Genomic DNA, 18,692 nt, shown 5'->3' on the forward strand with positions numbered 1-18,692 from the left:
GAAATCCATGCTGACTATTGGTTATCACAGCATTCCTTTCTAGGTGCTCACAGACTGTTTGCTTAATGATCTGCTCCAGAATCTTCCCTGGTATTGATGTCAGACTGACTGGGCGGTAATTATTTGGGTCCTCTCTTTCCCCCTTTTTGAAAATAGGGACAACATTTGCCCTCCTCCAGTCTGCCAGGACTTCGCCTGTTCTCCAGGAATTCTCAAAGATGACTGCCAGTGGTTCTGAGATCACATCTGCCTGTTCTTTTAATACTCTTGGATGCAGTTCATCTGGCCCTGGAGACTTGAATACATCTAAACTAGCCAAGTATTCTTGTACTATCTCCTTAGTTATTCTGGGCTGTGTTTCCTCTGCTGAATCATTTGCTCCAAATTCTTCAGGTCGGGCATTGTTTTCTTTATCGGAGAAGACTGAGGCAAAGAAGGCATTGAGGAGTTCAGCCCTTTCTGTGTCCCCTGTTTGCATTTCACCATCTTCTCCTCTGAGTGACCCCACTGTTTCTTTGTTCTTCCTTTTGCTACGAACATACCCATAAAAGCCTTTTTTGTTGCTTTTAACCTCTCTAGCAAGCCTGATTTCATTCTGTGCTTTAGCTTTTCTGACTTTGTGTCTACACGTGCTGGCTATTTGTTTGAATTCCTCTTTGGTGGTTTCCCCCCTTTTCCATTTTTTGTACCCATCCATGTTCCCTACACCTTCCCCAGATCTTCTCTGGGGGGTTGGGGGAACAGTGTAATTTGGAAGACAGGGCAAAATCTTTCCTGAAACAATTCCCCACTCACCTTGCTGTTTCCATCAGTTCTGGAAAATGGGGTGGGTGGCTGTGGGGGAGTCTTGCAGGTCACGGCTCTGTAGTCCTGGCCCCCTTTTTCTTAACACAGTCCCTTAGCGTAAGCCTGTTTTATCCTTTTTGCTGTGTTGAGGGCTGACAGTGTTAAGACAAAGAAGTCCTGGTCATGAAAACAGTCAAATGGGTCAGCCCTCAGGGTATTATTATTAGTATTATTTGAATCTATATACTGCCGTATAGCTGTAGGTCTCGGGGCAGTTCACAGGTATCCACTTGCCAGGAGCACCTGGGGTCTGTGTGCCCCTTGTGGTGAGCCACTGAACTGCGTGTTGCAGCATCTCAGAGAAGCACAGCATGACTCATTTTATTGCGCTCCTTACAAGGACAGGAGTGCAGCTGCAGGCAGCCTGGTTGCTTCCAGGGGAAGGATGCCCTACCCTCCACTCCTCTTTTTTAAAAAACAATAATATTTATTAAGTTTCATATAAAAACATAACTTTAACATAACAGCAAAAGAAAAGAGAAGAAAAAAAGGAAAAAAACCCAACAAAGTAAAATATTTCCAACCCCACATAATATCACCACATTTTGTTGTTGTTTAGTTGTTTAGTCATGTCCGACTCTTCGTGACCCCATGGACCAGAGCACGCCAGGCACTTCTGTCCTCCACTGTCTCCAGCAGTTTGATCAAACTCATGCTGGTAGCTTCAAGAACACCATCCAACCATCTCATCCTCTGTCGTCCCCTTCTCCTTGTGCCCTCCATCTTTCCCAACACCAGGGTCTTTTCCAGGGAGTCTTCTCTTCTCATGAGGTGGCCAAAGTCTTGGAGCCTCAGCTTCACGATCTGTCCTTCCAGTGAGAACTCAGGGCTGATTTCCTTCAGAATGGAGAGGTTTGATCTTCTTGCAGTCTATGGGACTCTCAAGAGTCTCCTCCAGCACCATAATTCAAAAGCATCAATTCTTCAGCGATCAGCATTCTTTATGGTCCAGCTCTCACTTCCATACATGACTACTGGGAAAACCATAGCTTTTACTATACGGACCTTTGTTGGCAAGGTGATGTCTCTACTTTTTAAGATGCTGTCTAGGTTTGTTATTGCTTTTTCCCAAGAAGCAGACGTCTTTTAATTTCGTGACTGCTGTCACCATCTGCAGTGATCATGGAGCCCAAGAAAGTAAAATCTCTTACTGCCTCCATTTCTTCCCCTTCTATTTGCCAGGAGGTGATGGGACCAGTGGCCATGATCTTGGTTTTTTTGATGTTGAGCTTCAGACCATATTTTGCGCTCTCCTCTTTCACCCTCAATAAAAGGTTCTTTAATTCCTCCTCACTTTCTGCCATCAAGGTTGTGTCATCTGCATATCTGAGGTTGTTGATATTTCTTCCGGCAATCTTAATTCCGGCTTCAGAATCATCCAGCACAGCCTTTCGCATGATGAATTGTGCATATAAGTTAAATAAGCAGGGAGACAATATACAGCCTTGTTGTACTCCTTTCCCAATTTTGAACCAATCTGTTGTTCCATATCCAGTTCTAACTGTAGCTTCTTGTCCCACATAGAGATTTCTCAGGAGACAGATGAGGTGATCAGGCACTCCCATTTCTTTAAGAACTTGCCATAGTTTGCTGTGGTCGACACAGTCAAAGGCTTTCGCATAGTCAATGAAGCAGAAGTAGATGTCTTTCTGGAACTCTCTAGCTTTCTCCAAAATCCAGTGCATGTTTGCAATTTGGTCTCTGGTTCCTCTGCCTCTTCTAAATCCAGCTTGCACTTCTGGGAGTTCTCGGTCCACATACTGCTTGAGCCTTCCTTGTAGAATTTTAAGCATAACCTTGCTAGCGTGTGAAATGAGTGAATATCACCACATACATAAATACAATAAAACTTAATTAATTAAAATCCAACTTCATAAACATATAACTTGACTTCCTCTAATCTCTTCCAACTGAATTTCTTTTTAATTGGATGTAGCCGTTTCCAATATCATTATTTCATATAACAATACAATAGTCCGGTCATCATCATATTTCCTAACTTTTCTTATGGTGTTGTTTCTTATTTATTTATTTAATCCTAATTTAGTCCTAGGCCTAATTAATTCTTTCAAGTAGTTACAAATCTTTAATATTACAATATTTATTCAAATAGTCTTTAAATTTCTTCCATTCTTCTTGATATTCCTCTTCTTTCTGGTCGCGGATTTTCCCGGTGCGATCAGCCAGCTCCATAAAGTCCATCATCTTCATCTGCCATTCTTCTATCATTGGTAATTCTTTTTTTTTCCATTTTTTGGCTAACAAGATCCATGCAGCAGATGTGGCATACAAAAATACTTGAACATCTTTTTTGGGCAATTCAGAACCTGTTATTCCAAGGAGAAAGGCCTCTGGTTTCTTCACAAATGTATATTTCATCATTTTTTAAAAATTCATTATAAATTTTTCCCCAGAAGTCTTTTACCTTGGGACAGGTCCACCACATATGATAGAAGGTACCTTCCTTTTCTTTACATTTCCAACACAAATTATCACACTTATGGTAAATCTTCGCCAATTTAACAGGGGTTAAGTACCATCTATACATCATTTTCATAATATTTTCCTTTAGAATAGTACATGCAGTAAACTTAACCCCTTTCTTCCAAAGTCTCTCCCAGTCCTCCATCATTATATTATGTCCCACATCTTGTGCCCAATCAATCATAACTGACTTTACTTGTTCATCCTTTGTGTGCCACTCCAATAACAAACTATACATTTTAGACATATTCTTAACATTAGTATCTAACAACTCCGTTTCCAATTTGGTTTTCTCCGTTGCAAAACCTTTTTTCTTATCTATCTTAAATAATTCATTGATTTGATAATATTGAAGCCAATTCACTTTGTCTTTAATTTGTTCAAATGGTTTTAATTTAAATCCCTCACCATCTTCTAACAGAAGATCTGAATATCTCAACCACTTATTTTCCATATTTAACTTTTTTTGCGCCTGCGCTTCCATTGGTGAGATCCCTTTGGGTGTTTTTCTTACCAAAAGGTCTTGATATCTAATCCATACATTATAAAGCGCTTTCCTAATTATATGGTTCTTAAAACCACTATGGGCCTTTGTTTTATCATACCAGAGATATGCATGCCAACCAAACCTATTATCCAATCCCTCTAAATCCAAAATATCTTCATTTTCTAAATTGATCCAATCTTTGATCCAGCCGAAGGCCGCAGCTTCAAAATATATCTTCAAGTCAGGCAAGGAAAATCCCCCTCTTTCTTTTATATCCGTATGTAATTTATACTTGATTCTTGGTTTTTTCCCTTGCCAGATAAATTTGGACAAAGCCTTCTGCCAATCTTTGAAACATTTAAAATTATCAATAATAGGTAGAGTTTGGAACAAAAACAACATTTTTGGCAATACATTCATTTTAACCACCAATATCCAACCCATAAGTGAAAATTGTAAGTTTGACCATATCTCTAAATCTCTTTTTATTTCATTCCATACTTTCTCATATTTATCTTTATATAGATTCAAATTCTTCGCTGTTAAATTCAAACCCAAATATTTTACCTTCTTCGTAAAAACCAGACCTGTTTTTTCTATAAGGGTTTTTCTTTCATCTTTATCTAAATTTTTATCCTGTACTTTGGTTTTGCTCTTATTTAATTTAAAACCTGCCAGCTGCCCATACTCCTGAATCATCTCCAGTGCTTTAATTGCACTGGTCTCCAGATCCTGTAAAGTTAAAACCAAATCGTCAGCAAAGGCTTTTAATTTATATTGCTTAGATCCTACTACTATACCTTTTACTTTCTCTTCTTTCCTCAACATATTCAGCAATACCTCCAGGACCAAAATAAATAATAGAGGGGAAAGTGGGCACCCTTGCCTGGTTCCTTTCTCAATTTTAATTTCTTCTGATACCACATTGTTAACTATGATTTTAGCTTTTCGTTCAGAATAGATCGCCTTAATGCTATTTAGAAATTGTTGGCCAACCTCAATACTTTCCAAAATTTTTTTGCATAAAAAGCCAAGAAATATTATCAAAGGCTTTCTCCGCATCAATAAACATTAATAATGTTTGCAGCTTTTTTCAGCCTCTAATCTTTGCAAAATATCAACTATATTTCTAATATTATCTTTCATATGTCTTCCAGGCAGAAAGTCTGCCTGGTCTTTATGTATGTATTCTGCTAAAATCTTTTTCAATCTATTAGCCAAAATATTTGCAAATATTTTATAGTCCACATTAAGTAATTAGGTTGGTCTATTATTTTTCCATCTGATCTATCGTGCTCTGGTTTCAGTATCAGAGTTATATATGCATCACTCCAGGTTTCAGGTGCCCTCCCCCTCTCAAAATCTTATTACAAACCAATTTTTAAAAGTTTTATAATATTTGGCAGATAATCCATCCGGTCCTGGGGCTTTGCCCAGTTGCATTTGGTTTATAGCCATCTCCACATCCTGTCTTGTGATCAAGTAGTGATCTTTTATCTCCGGGAATTTTCTGCAATTCATTTGCCCTAAGAAATTGCTCAATTTTACTTTATCTTCTTTACCTTTTTTATACAGTTGTTTGAAATATTTCTGAAAACATTTCCTAATATCCCCAGGGTTTTCCACAGATTTCCCCTCCGATACAATATCACACACAATACAGGATCACACTTCAAAACGACCTTGACAGATTAGAGAACTGGGCCAAAACAAACAAGATGAATTTTAACAGGGAGAAATGTAAAGTATTGCACTTGGGCAAAAAAAATGAGAGGCACAAATACAAGATGGGGGAAACCTGGCTTGAGAGCAGTACATGTGAAAAGGATCTAGGAGTCTTGGTTGACCACAAACTTGACATGAGCCAACAGTGTGACGCGGCAGCTAAAAAAGCCAATGCAATTCTGGGCTGCATCAATAGGAGTATAGCATCTAGATCAAGGGAAGTAATAGTGCCACTGTATTCTGCTCTGGTCAGACCTCACCTGGAGTACTGTGTCCAGTTCTGGGCACCACAGTTCAAGAAGGACACTGACAAACTGGAACGTGTCCAGAGGAGGGCAACCAAAATGGTCAAAGGCCTGGAAACGATGCCTTATGAGGAACGGCTAAGGGAGCTGGGCATGTTTAGCCTGGAGAAGAGGAGGTTAAGGGGTGATATGATAGCCATGTTCAAATATATAAAAGGATGTCACATAGAGGAGGGAGAAAGGTTGTTTTCTGCTGCTCCAGAGAAGCGGACACGGAGCGATGGATCCAAACTACAAGAAAGAAGATTCCACCTAAAAATTAGGAAGAACTTCCTGACAGTAAGAGCTGTTCGACAGTGGAATTTGCTGCCAAGGAGTGTGGTGGAGTCTCCTTCTTTGGAGGTCTTTAAGCAGAGGCTTGACAACCATATGTCAGGAGTCCTCTGAAGGTGTTTCCTGCTTGGCAGGGGGTTGGACTCTCAAGCCAGGTGTCCCCCATCTTGTATTTGTGCATCTCTTTTTTTTTTTTGCCCAAGTGCAATACTTTACATTTCTCCCTGTTAAAATTCATCTTGTTTGTTTTTGCCCAGTTCTCTAACCTGTCAAGGTCGTTTTGAAGTGTGATCCTGTCCTCTGGGGTGTTAGCCACCCCTCCCAGTTTGGTGTCAACTGCAAATTTGATCAGGATGCCCTTGAGTCCATCATCCAAGTCGTTGATAAAGATGTTGAATAAGACTGGGCCCAAGACAGAACCCTGTGGCACCCCACTAGTCACTCTTCTCCAGGATGAAGAGGAACCATTGATGAGCACCCTTTGGGTTCGGTCAGTCAGCCAGTTACAAATCCACTGAGTGGTAGCATAGTCAAGACCACATTTTACCAGCTTCTTTACAAGAATATCATGGGGCACCTTGTCCAATGCCTTGCTGAAATCAAGGTAGGCTACATCCACTGCATTCCCTTCATCTACCAGGCTTGTAATTCTGTCAAAAAACGAGATCAGGTTAGTCTGACACGACTTATTTTTCAGAAATCCATGCTGACTATTGGTGATCACAGCATTCCTTTCTAGGTGCTCACAGACTGTTTGCTTAATGATCTGCTCCAGAATCTTCCCTGGTATTGATGTCAGACTGACTGGGCGGTAATTATTTGGGTCCTCTCTTTGCCCCTTTTTGAAAATAGGGACAACATTTGCCCTCCTCCAGTCTGCCGGGACTTCGCCTGTTCTCCAGGAATTCTCAAAGATGACTGCCAGTGGTTCTGAGATCACATCTGCCAGTTCTTTTAATACTCTTGGATGCAGTTCATCTGGCCCTGGAGACTTGAATACATCTAAACTAGCCAAGTATTCTTGTATTATCTCCTTAGATATTCTGGGCTGTGTTTCCTTTGCTGAATCATTTCCTTCAAATTCTTCAGGTCGGGCATTGTTTTCTTTATCGGAGAAGACTGAGGCAAAGAAGGCATTGAGGAGTTCAGCCCTTTCTGTGTCCCCTGTTTGCATTTCACCATCTTCTCCTCTGAGTGACCCCACTGTTTCTTTGTTCTTCCTTTTGCTATGAACATACCCATAAAAGCCTTTTTTGTTGCTTTTAACCTCTGTAGCAAGCCTGAGTTCATTCTGTGCTTTAGCTTTTCTGACTTTGTGTCTACACGTGCTGGCTACTTGTTTGCATTCCTCTTTGGTGGTTTCCCCCCTTTTCCATTTTTTGTACACATCCTTTTTTAATCTTAACTCAGTTAAAAGTTCTTTAGATAGCCACCCTGGCTTCTTTAGGCACCTTCCATGTTTCCGTCTCATTGGTATTGCCTGACGTTGTGCTTTTACTATCTCCCTCTTAACAAACTCCCAGCCATCATGAACCCCCTTTCCTTTTAGTATTACTGTCCATGGGATCTCACCCAGCACTTCCCTAAGTTTTATGAAGTCGGCCTTCTTAAAGTCAAGAAATTGAGTCCTAGTATGCTTGGCTGCTCCATTCCGCTGTATAGTAAACTTCAGAAGAGCATGATCACTCGTGCCTAATGATCCTTCCACTTCTACCCCACTAACCAGGTCATCAACATTGGTTAGGACCAGATCTAAAATGGCTGTTCCTCTTGTTGCTTCTCCCACTTTCTGGACAATGAAGTTGTCTGCAAGGCCAGTGAGGAATCTGTTGGACCTTATGCTCTTGGCTGAGTTTGACATCCAACAAATATCCGGGTAATTGAAGTCCCCCATTACTACTATCTCCCTTCCTTTTGCATGCTTGGCCATCTGTTCCAGGAAGGCATCATCTATGTCCTCCGTTTGGCTTGGGGATCTATAGTAAACTCCCACAATGAGGTCACTGTTATTCTTCTCTCCCTTAATTTTGACCCAAATGCTCTCACTTTGGCTTTGAGGTTCTAAATCTTGGATCTCTTCACAGGTATACACATCCCTGACATATAGCGCCACTCCTCCTCCTTTCTTGTCTGGTCTGTTTCTCTGAAATAGATTATATCCCCCCATTATTACTTATCCCACCAGGTCTCAGTGATGCCTATTATGTCATATTTAGTTTGCTGTACCAAGAGCTCAAGAGCATCTTGTTTGTTTCCCATGCTTTGCGCATTAGTGTACAGACATTGAAGTCCATTAATCATTCCCCCGTGTCTCTTATTTAAGGATTTTTTCCTCCCACCACTAGGTCTGCGTGCTGTTTGCTCCATTTGGTCTATGACATTTGGATGATCATCTTCATCAGTTGATAGACTCCTACCTTCAGGAGCATTGTCTCCCTCCCCCACATTAGTCAGTTTAAAGCCCTCCTGATGAGGTTTCAGAGATTTTTGGCAAAAACATTCCTCCCAACCGTTGTGAGGTGCAGCCCATCGCTTGCCAGAAGTCCATCTTCAAGAAACTGCAGTCCGTGATCTAAGAATCCAAACCGTTCCTGTTTACATCATTTGCGAAGCCAGCTGTTCACTTCCACTATTTTTCCCTCTCTCCCTGGGCCACGTCGTTCAACTGGGAGGACAGATGAGATGACAATTTGTGCATTTAATTGCTTCAATTTCCTGCCCAGAGCCTCGTAGTCTCTTTTGATCTTCTGGAAGCTATTGCTTGCAGTGTCATTGGTTCCCACATGAACCAAGAGGAAGGGGTATTTGTCAGTGGGTTTTATGATTCCTTGCAGTCGTTCAGTTACATCTTGGATCTTAGCCCCGGGGAGACAGCACACTTCCCGAGACATCTTGTCAGGCCCACAGATCACTGCTTCTGTTCCCCTCAGTAGGGAATCCCCTATCACCACTACACGCCTCCTCTTAGGTTTGGTCGGGGTTCTTCCGTGAGCTGTCCGTTCCAAGGTCGCCTGCACATTCCCTGAGGACTGACTTTGCTGCTCGTCTTCATATACCTGATCGACTGTAATGAGGGAGAGATCCTCCAATGGAGTCTGCTCTTCGTCTTCCATGCTAGGGGAGAGGACCTCAAAGCGATTGTGTATCTCTAAACAATCAGAGCGAACCCTGGGCCTCCTACTTCTTTGAGTCACGTTTCTCCATATATCTGGCTCCTGTGTTGGTGAACTAGCCTCCTTCTCAGGGGAGTCCCCTGTCTCCTCCTTGGTGGAGACGGTGTGCTCTGTTGCTTCCAAGAAGAGCTCCAGCTCTCTAATTCTTTGGAGCGTAGCTACACGTTCCTCCAGTTGCTGGACTTTGTCTTTTAAGAGGGCAATCAACATGCAATTGCTGCAGGTAAAGCTGCCTGCAACCTTTGGCAAGATGGCAAACATTGCGCAGGAACCGCAGGCGACTGCAGCTGTTCCCTCCCCCTCCATCTTGAGAACGTGTCATTGGGGGTGGCTACAGTGGTCCTCCATCATAAAAAGAGTGAAGACAGGACAAATAACTCCCCCCACAAAAAAACTTAGGTCTCCCCCAACAAATGTTTGAGACTAGCTCCCCTAAATCTGAAAGATGGATCAAACAGCGTGCGCTGCTAGGCGCGCGCCGCTGCCCTACAAGCTCTGATAAGCTCCTCCCACAGCTAATCACCTGCCTCAACAGAAACCCTGTCCCCTCTGACCTTTGCACAGGGAGAGCAGCTAATCACCCACAAAGAGACACACACACACAAGAAAACCCTTTTTGCTCCTTCTTCAACTGCTGCCCTGCAAGCTCTGATAAGCTCCTCCCACAGCTAATCACCTGCCTCAACAGAAACCCTGCCCCCTCTGACCTTTGCACAGGGACAGCAGCTAATCAGCCACAAAGAAACACACACACACAAGAAAACCCTTTTTGCTCCTTCTTCAACTGCTGCCCTGCAATCTATCTTTAAACTTTTTTTGTAGTGGTGCCCTAATATAATATCTCTTTGTTCTTTTGTTTTAAAAATCACCATACAGTCATGTGTGATTTTAGAGTTCTTTTTGGGGCCAAATCTATATGCTTTATCGATCCACAGATTTAATTCTTCTTTTGGAATCTCCCAATGAGTTGAAAATTCTTTGATAAGCCAACCTCTTAAATTATCCTGCTCCTTTTGAACTATCCCTCTCAATCTCAAATGCGTCTCCCTCTCTTTCATTTGAAGAAATGCAATTGAATTTTGCGTTTCCTGTTGAATTGTTTCTAAATCCTGAACTCTTACGGTTTCCAATTGCGATATTCTTGCTTCATGTGTAACTACCTCTGACTTCACCACTTTCAAATCTTCCTTCAGTTCAACAAAGTCATTTCTCAAGTCTAGAATAGTCTTTTGATTCCCTCTTACTTCTGTTTTAATTTCCTGAAGAAGTTGCATTACAGACTCTTCAAATGTTGGTGTTCTAGAGTCTCTTCTTGGCTTAATTTTTGTTTTCTCTGGTCTCTCTTGCTTCTCTGTCTTGTCTCCTTTGTCTCCCCCATCCATCCTTTTTTCCCTTTCTTTCAAGGTCAGCTGCAGTCACAAGGGGGAGATAGTGGAGCAAACAGCATTGATTCCCAACTTTCAAAAGTCCCCACTCCAAAATAAAAGTCTTTCCTTCCCACAGTCTTTTAGTCTATGCAGATCTTTTTTTTACTCCTCTAACAAGTTCCCAAGAATTTAGTTCGTGCTTTAAACTTTATATCCAGAGGATAGGGATACAGTTCAGAATATTTTTAGAGTCCTGGCAGTTGTAGTTACTTTGTATTTCCCAAAGCGGAAAACAAAAGTTGAAAGTATACGATTCCTTTGTGACGTCACAATGGAGTCTAGCCTTCCCTCTCCCGGGAGGTCTACTTCCACAAAGAAGATACAACAGTTCAATCAGTTCATAAACTCTTCTGCAGGGAAATTAATTTTAGTCTTTCTACCCCCTTCCCCCTGCTAGAAAGGGGAACACAGTACACTCGAAAGTTTCCTTAAAAGTTTAAGGTTTTAACCTTATAAGTTTAAGGTTGTAGCTTTTGGTTACATTAGCTGCTTTCACTTTTCTTTCAGCGGAAGGGATCAACCTCCATTTTAAAATCCCTTTCCTTCCCAATTTGTAATTCCAATTTAAATCCTTTTACTCATGAAATTCCAGAGATTCAAGTCCAATTTTCTTTGGAGGAATTGGCCGCTCACGATTGCCGGACTCATGCTTTGAAGGAAGCGAATTGATTCCCAAGTGCTGCCGTCTCCAACCCCGCTTGCACTCGGCGCTCTTTTTAGAGTTTACCGGGGAGCGGGGGAGTTGTTCCCAGCACCCGCAGGAACTCCAGGTCCTCAGAACGCTTGATCTGCCCCTGTTCCTCTTTTGGCCACAGGTGTGCAGCTGGTTAGGGCTAGAGCCTCTCCCACCCCAGCAGTCTGCGACACCTGGCTTAATTGTTGTTGTTGTTTAGTCGTTTAGTCGTGTCTGACTCTTCGTGACCCCATGGACCAGAGCACGCTAGGCACTTCTGTCTTCCACTGCCTCCCGCAGTTTGGTCAAACTCATGATGGTAGCTTCGAGAACACTGTCCAACCATCTCGTCCTCTGTCGTCCCTTCTCCTTGTGCCCTCCATCTTTCCCAACATCAGGGTCTTTTCCAGGGAGTCTTCTCTTCTCATGAGGTGGCCAAAGTATTGGAGCCTCAGCTTCAGGATCTGTCCTTCCAGTGAGAACTCAGGGCTGATTTCCTTCAGAATGGAGAGGTTTGATCTTCTTGCAGTCTATGGGACTCTCAAGAGTCTCCTCCAGCACCAGAATTCAAAAGCATCAATTATTCGGCGATCAGCCTTCTTTATGGTCCAGCTCTCACTTCCATACATCACTACTGGGAAAACCATAGCTTTTACTATACGGACCTTTGTTGGCAAGGTGATGTCTCTACTTTTTAAGATGCTGTCTAGGTTTGTCATTGCTTTTCGCCAAGAAGCAGGCGTCTTTTAATTTCGTGGCTGCTGTCACCATCTGCAGTGATCATGGAGCCCAAGAAAGTAAAACCTTTCACTGCCTCCATTTCTTCCCCTTCTATTTGCCAGGAGGTGATGGGACCAGTGGTCATGATCTTTGTTTTTTTGATGTTGAGCTTCAGACCATATTTTGCGCTCTCCTCTTTCACCCTCAATAAAAGGTTCTTTAATTCCTCCTCACTTTCTGCCATCAAGGTTGTGTCATCTGCATATCTGAGGTTGTTGATATTTCTTCCAGCAATCTTAATTCCGGCTTCAGAATCATCCAGCACAGCCTTTCGCATGATGAATTGTGCATATAACTTAAATAAGCAGGGAGACAATATACAGCCTTGTTGTACTCCTTTCCCAATTTTGAACCAATCAGTTGTTCCATATCCAGTTCTGACTGTAGCTTCTTGTCCCACGTAGAGATTTCTCAGCAGACAGATGAGGTGATCAGGCACTCCCATTTCTTTACGAACTTGCCATAGTTTGCTGTGGTCGACACAGTCAAAGGCTTTTGCATAGTCAATGAAGCAAAAGTAGATGTCTTTCTGGAACTCTCTAGCTTTCTCCATAATCCAGCGCATGTTTGCAATTTGGTCTCTGGTTCCTCTGCCTCTTCTAAATCCAGCTTGCTCTTCTGGGAGTTCTCGGTCCACATACTGCTTGAGCCTTCCTTGTAGAATTTTAAGCATAACCTTGCTAGCGTCTGAAATGAGTGCAATTGTGCAGTAGTTGGCGCATTCTTTGGCACTGCCCTTCTTTGGGATCCTCTGGCCACTGCTGAGTTTTCCAAACTTGCTGGCATATTGAGTGTAGCACCTTAACAGCATCATCTTTTAAAATTTTAAACAGTTCAGCTGGAATACCATCACTTCCACTGGCCTTGTTATTTGCAGTGCTTTCTAAGGCCCATTTGACTTCACTCTCCAGGATGTCTGGCTCAAGGTCAGCAACCACACTACCGGGGGTATAATTCCTCTGTGTATTCTTGCCACCTCTTCTTGATGTCTTCTGCTTCTGTTAGGTCCTTACCACTTTTGTCCTTTATTATGGTAATCTTTGTACGAAATGTTCCTTTAATTTCTCCGATTTTCTTGAACAGATCTCTGGTTCTTCCCATTCTATTGTTTTCCTCTATTTCTTTGCATTGCTCGTTTAAGAAAGCCTTCTTGTCTTTCCTTGCTATTTTTTGGAAATCTGCATTCAATTTCCTGTATCTTTCACTATCTCCCTCGCATTTTGCTTGCCTTCTCTCCCCCGCTATTTGTAAGGCCTTGTTGGACAACCACTTTGCTTTCTTGTGTTTCCTTTTCATTGGGATGGTTTTCGTTGCTGCCTCCTGTATAATGTTGCGAGCCTCCATCCATAGTTCTTCAGGCACTCTGTCCACCAGATCTAAATCCTTAAACCTGTTCCTCGCTTCCACTGTGTATTCATAAGGAATTTGATTTAGATTGTATCTTACCAGCCCAGTGGTTTTTCCTACTTTCTTCAGTTTAAGCTTGAATTTTGCTATAAGAAGCTTGAAGTGAAGGCACGAGACAGGTGTTGATCAGCAAGTGAGCAATGCAGGTGCACACTAATTGCCAAGCCCGCAGAAGCTCTTTTTATTGATACACACATGCAAACTCAAGCAGATACGTTTTGGGCTGTGACCTTTACAAATCTTCCAATCCCAAGATCGAGGGGTGGCACAAAGTTATTTTGGCACTTGTTTCCACACGTCACTTTTCCCTTGCATAATGTATTTCTAGAAAGAGACAAAGGTCTCAAAGGACAGAGGTTACAGACAGGGCACGGCAGGCTTCTGAGACCGCAAAAGAGGTTAGATACAGGCCACGATGTCCTCAGATGTTTCCGTGAGGGGGAGAATGTTTCGCACCCCAGGGTCACACGTGCAGGCAGACTGATGCTGCCTGCGGGTGGGGGAATGTGCTCCTTCCGGACCCCACCCCCCACCCCCCACTCTCCGCGATATCCCTACAAAGCTGATGATCTGAGCCACAGTCAGCTCCATGTCTTGTTTTTGCTGGGTGTATAGAGCTTCTCCACGTTTGGCTGCAGAGAATATAATCAATCTGATTTCGATGCTGCCCATCTGTTGATGTCCATGGGTAGAGTCGTCTCTTGTGTTGTTGGAAAAGCGTGTTTGTGATGTCCAGTTTGTTCTCTTGACAGAACTCTATTAGCCTTTGCCCAGCTTCGTTTTGATCTCCAAGGCCAAACTTGCCAGTTGTTCCTTTTATCTCTTGATTCCCTACTTTAGCATTCCATTCCCCTATAATGAGAAGAACATCCTTCTTTGGTGTCACTTCTATAAGGTGTTGTAAGTCTTCATAGAATTGGTCAATTTCAGTTTCTTCAGCACCAGTATTTGGTGCATAAACTTGGATTACTGTGATGTTAAAAGGTCTGCCTTGGATTCGTATCGAGATCATTCTATCATTTTTGAGATTGCATCCCAGTACAGCTTTCGCCACTCTTTTGTTGACTATGAGGGCTACTCCATTTCTTTTACGGGTTTCTTGCCCACAGTAGTAGATGTGATGGTCATCCAAACCGAATTCACCCATTCCCGTCCATTTTAGTTCACTGATGCCTAGGATGTCAATATTTATTCTTGCCATCTCATTTTTGACCACATCCAAGTTACCCAGTGTCAGGGGTTCAGGAGCAGAGGCAAGGGCAAGGGAGGAAACAGAGAGCGAGGGGGAGGAGGCAGAAGAAAAGATGAGTGATGACGACGACCCGAGATCTCCGAGTCTTTCCAGTGAATCAGAAGATTCACAGAAAGGAGCACCAGTGGCCAGGGCAAGGGGGGAGCCTAGGGGGACACCCCAGGAAGATAGAGCCAGAGGGGACTCAGAGGGGAGCAGTTGGAAATCGGGACCAGCGTCACCGCCAGAGAGCAGGGAAGAGGAAGGGCGCCAGGGATCAAGCGCTGGCAGCTCACAACAGGGGGGAGGGCACGAGTCAGGAGTGGCCACACCTCCATCGGGGAGCGAAGAAACGGTCAGACGGAAGGTGGAAGGTTGGGCGCGCGCGCCAAGTTCAAATGCACAGGAAGGTGGCGCAGTAGGCAGCCCGGAAAGGGAGCCAGGTCCTAAAGCCCGCCGAAAGGAGGGAGAAGAGTCAGGGGGGTCAGCGTCAGAGGAATCCCGGAAGGAAGAGACCCCGGGGGGCAGAGGGACCCAGAGAAGAACAGTCAGGCGGAAAAGGTGGAGCAGGGCTAGGATATTAAGTTGGTGTACAAGGGGAGGAGACTCAGACGGAGCTTCGCCGATCTAACCATTAGACGTAGGGTTGCACGCAGCAGCTTGAGAATGGAAACTGTAACTCAATAAAGACTTTTATTTAATGATCGCTGGCTAGCGTGATCCTCTGTGAGCTAGGATCTGGAAGCAACTCTGACAGTAAGCTCCGTCTCCTAAATTGTGGGCATCTACAGCCTCGCGGAGAGGAGAGAAAGCGGGTGCCTACTAGCGAGCTCACGAACGGCAGACAAAATGACGACCGAACAGCAGATAGCGGAACTCAGAGAAGCAGTGTCACGACTGAATGCCGAGGCTCTTGCATCCAGGAAGAGAGAGGAGGACGCAGCTGCTGCCTACAGGGATCTCCAGGTCAGGTTGGAAGTGCTTACGAAGCATGGGCAACTGACACCCAAACCGGAGGGGATTGGGTTGGGGAGACGAACAGGCGGTCTGGTCTCTCACTTCGATGGGAATTTGCAACAGTACCCCAACTTTAGAGCAGATGTAATGTGTGCACTGCAACTGCTGAACAATGACTTTAGAGATGAGCAAGAGAAGGTGGGATTCATCATGTCCCATTTGCATGGAGATGCTAAAGCATGGCTGCGCAATTTGTGGAGAGATAAGGATCCGGCGCTCCAAAATGCGGATGCCTTTATTAAAGCGATGGATGGGTGCTTTTTATCAAGCATTGACGTGGATCTTGCTCGGCAGCAGATACATGGACTGAAGCAAGGGAGGGCCAGCGTAAGGCAGTACCATGCCCGCTTTTTCGCTTTGGTCAGTGCCCTGGAATGGGACAGAGATTCGGCTCCTGTAAGAGACCTGTTTTGGGAGGGATTGCACGGCTCGGTTAAAGATGAAATTGCGAGGGGGGAGAGACCCCGGACCACGCAGGAGATCGTTCAGAGGGCGTTGGCGGTGGGGGTGAGGCTGGAAGAACGTCCGTGGAGCAGGGACGAAGGGCGCGGAGGGCGCGAACCAGCCAGGGGCTCCTCCTTCCTTCCCAGAGAAGCAGCGCGTGCGCAATCCACGCCTCCGCCAGGAGGAGGGGCGGAACCTACGGAGGTTGGAGGTGCAAGGGCTCAGTCAGCAGCCAGAGCCCTAGCACCGGCAACAGTGAAAGCGAAGCCTCCTAGAGGGAACAGGAAATGTTACATCTGCGATGATCCACAGCATATGGCGAAAGAGTGTCCCCGGAGGCTCCACAAGCACACTGCAGCCTCAGCAATGGTAACTACAGCAACGCAGCAAGGAGAACCACAGCAGGGAAACGACGGAGTCTGGCTGGAGGAAGAGGCACTGGGGGCCAGCCAGACGTCTCAGTGAAGCAGTCCCCAGAGATTTTACAGCCCATGGACCCCCTCCCGCCCAAACCAGTAGTAAGGCTCACCGCATCTCTCCAACTGCCCAATGGAATCACCATGGACGTGCCAATCACCATTGACTCAGGAAGCAATGCGGACTTTATAGGGCAGGACTTTGTCGACCGGCACGCTATGCAGTTGCTGCCTGCCACGCTGCCCCTGCAGGTTGTCACGGTGGATGGCAGGGAGCTGCTAGGGGGGCAAGTGGTGAAGCAGACGCCACCAATGGTGATGCGACTTGGGAATCACAGGGAAATCATCAGCTTCAATGTCACTCAACTATCGGACACGCCCATTGTATTGGGCATGAGTTGGCTGGACAAGCACAGCCCGACGCTGGCTTGGTACCAGAGGCAGCTGACCTTCGGCTCTTCCTTTTGCGCTGAACACTGCATCGTGCCCCGGCAGGAAGGAGAGGAAGAGGAGTCACAGCTGCAGCTAGGCACGCTGCAAGCGGTTCCCCACAAGTACGCAGAATTTTTGGAGGTTTTCTGTGAGAAGGAGGCAGACAGGCTACCCCCCCACAGACCATATGACTGCAAAATTGACCTGCTGCCGGGGGCGGCGCTGCCCAAAGGGAAGCTGTATTCCATGTCTGAGGACGAACTGCAGGAACTCAAAGAGTTCATAGATCATAATTTGGAGCGCGGTTTCATCCGAGAGTCCAAGGCAGCGGGGGGCAGTCCGGTATTCTTTGTTAAGAAGCGGGACACGCCCCAAAAAAGACTTGTAGTGGACTATCGCATCTTGAACAGTGTGACCAAGCCATCGGACTTCCCCATGCCCCGAATCGACGACCTCCTCGCAAAGGTACGGAAGGGCAGAGTGTTCACCAAGTTGGACCTGCGAGGGGCATACAACCTCATTCGCATGCGGGAAGGAGATGAGTGGAAGACAGCCATGTTCACGCCCCTGGGCACCTACGAATATAGAGTTATGCCTTTTGGATTGCAAAATGGCTCCCACGTTTTTCAAGCTTTCATGCATCACGTGTTGGCGGGGCTCCTCTACAAGACGTGCATCTGTTTCTTGGATGACATCCTGATCTTTTCGGAATCGCAGCAGGAGCATGACAGACACGTCAAGGAAGTGCTGAGCAGGCTACAGCAACATAGGCTTTACGCCAAGCTGGAGAAGTGCCAATTCGACGTGACGGAGGTGGATTTCCTGGGCTACAAGTTGTCTGATAAAGGGCTCGCCATGGACAGCGCCAAGGTCCGAGCAGTGTTGGATTGGAAAAGCCCACGCAACCGGAAGGAGGTCCAACGGTTTGTCGGCTTTGCGAACTTCTATCGCAAGTTTATCAAAGGCTTTGCGATGCAGACAGCGGCCATCACGGACACGCTCAGCTCCAAGAAAAAGAAGTTCATCTGGACAGAGCAGGCAGAGCAGTCCTTTCAGGCACTCAAGCGTCTCTTCGCGTCGGAAGAGCAGCTGCTTCATGTCAACCCCAGCAGGCCGATGAGGGTGGAGACAGACGCTTCGGACAGAGCCGTGGGAGCAGTCCTGCTGCAGAAAGACCCGCAGGGGGTTTGGAGGCCGGGAGCGTTTTACTCAAGGAAGCTCAGCAAGTCCGAACAGAACTACACCATCTGGGACAGGGAGTTGCTGGCCATTCATGCAGCGTTCAAAGCGTGGAGGCACTTCCTGATCGGCGCCAAGCACACGGTGCAGGTCTGCACGGACCACAAGAATCTAGAGCACTGGCACACGGCACAGTTCCTGAACCAGAGGCAGATACGTTGGGCTGAGTTCTTTGCGAACTTCGACTTCCGAATAGAGTATGTCCCGGGGGACACCAACATCATGGCGGATGCTCTCTCCCGTAAGCCACAGTATCTGGAGGAGGCAACGCCAGCGGCCGCCATGCACATCTTCGCACCGACAGTGTGGGCGTGCGCGGCGGCAACAGTTGAC

The sequence above is a fragment of the Podarcis pityusensis genome, assembly GCF_964106645.2.
Source record: "Podarcis pityusensis genome assembly, chromosome: 8".
NCBI lineage: Eukaryota > Metazoa > Chordata > Lepidosauria > Squamata > Lacertidae > Podarcis > Podarcis pityusensis.